General features: G+C 44.9%; 1 long non-coding RNA gene across 1 annotated transcript; it reads right to left on the bottom strand.

The window, feature by feature from the left end:
- Positions 1-1,653: 1,653 nt before the first annotated feature.
- Positions 1,654-3,324, bottom strand: LOC144983762 (uncharacterized). The gene is made up of 3 exons (XR_013647565.1): positions 3,158-3,324; positions 2,095-2,268; positions 1,654-1,778 (listed from the first exon to the last, which is right to left on the bottom strand). It is a non-coding gene; the product is annotated as an uncharacterized LOC144983762 (long non-coding RNA).

Raw genomic sequence — 3,324 nt, 5'->3', positions numbered from 1 at the left:
TGATTATTAATTGATTTATTTATTCAATCATTCAAACTTTATTGCACATGATGTCATTTTCCAAGGATTCACTTTCAGGTTTGCAATAAGAACATCATTGTAAATAACAAATACACACATGTATAAATCTACTTTAAATGAAACCAAGTCATTGTAATTTTCAAAATAAAAGCACGTTGTCCAACAGAGTTGTACTTTTCTAGCTGCAGATGTTTTTAGCGTTTGAAAAAGTTCTCATCTGCTCCAAAACAGCCACCAAAGTGCATTTTGGAGATGTAGCTTCCAGCCTTAAAGGAGGCGGCGCTGTCATGGTGTGGGCTTTCCACTCTGGGATCTGTTTGTTCCCAAAAAGCATCTCAAAGCCATGGGGACTTTTCTGAACTTCCAGTCCCACACAGACACATGAGTTGGTTTGGTTCTCCTGTGTTCTGCAGCAGAGACGTTTTCCTAAACTTGTTGATGACTAAAGTTCTGCTGGTATTTTTCCTCTTCCAAACAGAACCAGAACCTTTTGTAGAGCTGCTTGCTTCAGTGTGTAGAGGAGTGTTTGATTCTCACATCTGGATCTATTTTGGCTAAAGGTGCTGTTTGCTGGTAACCCCCCCGCTGAGGATGTCTTTCTGTATTTGTGCTTCTGTTCATCACTGATTCAATCAACTTTTCCTCTTTTCACGTTGGTGACTCCTTCATTTAACGCAGAAAAACATCATTCAGACTAGTTTTTATGTCTATTTCAGATCCATTTGGACATTTTTATTGTTAGATTCTGCTGGTTTTTGTGGATTTCTGGTTTATATCCATCAGATTTAGTAGCTGCAGCGTCACATGACTTTAGAAAATGTAAAGAAGTGAAATAATTCAGATAAATGTGTAGAAAAAACAAAGAAGTGGAGATAAAGAATAACTGGAATTTATTCTAGGAGCATCTTAAATTCAGGGAGAGCCAAGGCGAACACAACAAACAGAACACACCTCTAGGAAACGGAGAAACAAACTTCCCTCAGATCCTACAAAATAAAAGTCCCAAACCTACATGCTGACTGTCTGACCACTAAAAGAAACAGGAGAACAAGGATTTGACAGAAAATGGCAGCGCTCCCCTACAAAGTTGACAGTTTCTCTCTCTTCCAAATCAGCCCATGAGCCCAGCCTGATGTCACCACTGTTAGACTGCAGACTGGGGCTGCTATGCTGCTCCAACTCTTCTATCTGATCCTCAATCATCAATACAACCACTGGCACCTGGTCAGGGGCGTGTCCAACCTGAGAGGTAACCATCCATGACAATCCCCTTCACGTTGTAGCAGTGTTTCCAGCTAGAGCTAGGGCCTCCATCCACATCAGTTTAGAGAAACCGTCCAGGTTTACTTTGAACCAAGAGGAAACTTTTTTATTTAAAATGGAAACTAACTGGAGCCAGGTTAGTCTACCAGCTATTTACTGGTTGTTGTTACAAATTCATATCAGAGTTTATTTGCAGGAAACGACCAAACTTTACAATTTGACCCCATAGTGTCGTTTCAGAAGTTAGAATTAGAGGAAGTGCAGTTCTCCATCAGTCCACTGGGGGAGCTGCAGCACCATAACTGAGAGCCAGTGGAGCTGATCTCAGATCAGTTCCTGCTGCAGCTCTGACACTCATCTCCACTTCCTCTGATTCCTCCATCACTCTGCTCTCCACCTCCCAGGAACTACGTCCAGTCACCACATCTCTGCAGACCAGCTGCTGCTGCTGCTCCTCTCTGCTCCTCCAGGAGGAACATCAGACTCACCTCCACCTGCAGAGAGAAAGTAAAGAGACAGAGATGAAGGAGTGTCTCCTGATCCTGGTCTGTCAGTCAGTGATGCAGCACAGCAGCAGAAAGAGCAGCAGGAGCTTCAGTCCTGTTCAGAGCAGCAGCTTCCTGTCATCTTCACCTGTTGGAGCTTCTGCTGCTCTGATTGGCTGACTGTTGTCCTGAAGCCTGTCATCATTCTCCTCAGAGCTTCACTGAGAAGCTGCAGCTTCACAGGAAACTCTGCATCTTTGCTCTCAGACTAACTTTAGGAACAAACATCTGGAAGCAGCTGGACTGACTCCAACCCTCTACTGACCTCAGAGTCTGCAGTTTGGAGTTTGGACTCTCCACCAGATCCTGGAGCTGCTGAACATCTGAAGAATGAAGGTTGTTGTAACTCAGGTCCAGTTCTGTCAGGTGGGACGGGTTGGACTTCAGAGCTGAGACCAGAGCATCACAGCTGGTCTTTGACAATCTGCAGGTCCTCAACCTGAATCCAGAAGAAAGAGTTGAGTTTAAAAACAAAGTTCCTGTTTTTCATCCTTCACTTCTTTATAAAGAGTTCAGAGCTGAAGAAGATCAGAAAGTTTAGAAAAAGTCCAAAGATGTGAAGCAACAGCAGCAGATCAGAAGAGTCCAGCAGAAGCAGAGAAGAAGAACATTCAGGAACATTCAGGACAACATGCAGCTGCTTCAGGAAAGAAGTCCAGATGTGTGAAAGTCAAACATCAGCCTGTGGCTGCATCCAAAGCAACTGATGTTTCTGCAGCAACAGCAGAAAAAGTCCACTTCCTCTTTCTGCTCAGCTCTTCTCCAAACAGCACTGAATCATGGGAGAATTTCAGCAGCAGGATGCTGGAAAGTCTTCCTCCCAGTTTTCAGGAGATGCTCTTCCAGTCCTTCTCTGCTGCAGCCCTTCAAGCAGAGACTTTCAGCTCCAACAGATCGAAGCAAGGAGAAGAAGGAAGTGATGAGGAAGAGTCAGCAGCAAATGTTGGACATTGATCCCTGATCAAGCATGACTTCAGCTCTGAATGAAGAGTCAGAAGCTGCTGGGAGCTTTGATGGATGATGTGATGATGTTTGTGGATGAAAAGGTGAGGATGTTTGTGGAGGATGTGTCTGTCAGAGCAGCATCCAGCTGCAGCAGGACTCTGTCACCCTAACCCTTTGGACTCTCAGCTGCATCTGCTGAAACACAGCAGGACTCAGAGTGCATGTGAGCGTGCACGTGAGGCTGCTGCTTCTGCACGCGCTTTAAAGGAGTCTCTTGGACCAAAGACACAGAGCAGAGCTGATGAGCCTCATGTCTGCAGTTCAGTCCTAACACAACTTTGTCATCATATGGATGTGAACACAACTGAAACATGGAGTCTAACCTCAGAGTCTGCAGTCTGCAGTCTGGACTCTCCAGAAAACCACACAGATGAAGAACTCCTGGATCCTTCAGGTTCTGGTTCCTGCTCAGGTCCAGTTCTGTCAGATTGGACGGGTTTTTCTTCAGAGCTGAGACCAGAACTTCACAGCTGATCTTTGTCAAACTGCA

The sequence above is a fragment of the Oryzias latipes genome, chromosome 2 (genome assembly GCF_053564925.1).
Source record: "Oryzias latipes strain Hd-rR chromosome 2, Olatipes_Hd-rR_3.1".
Taxonomy (NCBI): domain Eukaryota; kingdom Metazoa; phylum Chordata; class Actinopteri; order Beloniformes; family Adrianichthyidae; genus Oryzias; species Oryzias latipes.
The sequence above is the reverse complement of the archived record's forward strand: the minus strand, read 5'-3'. Positions and strand labels throughout refer to the sequence as shown.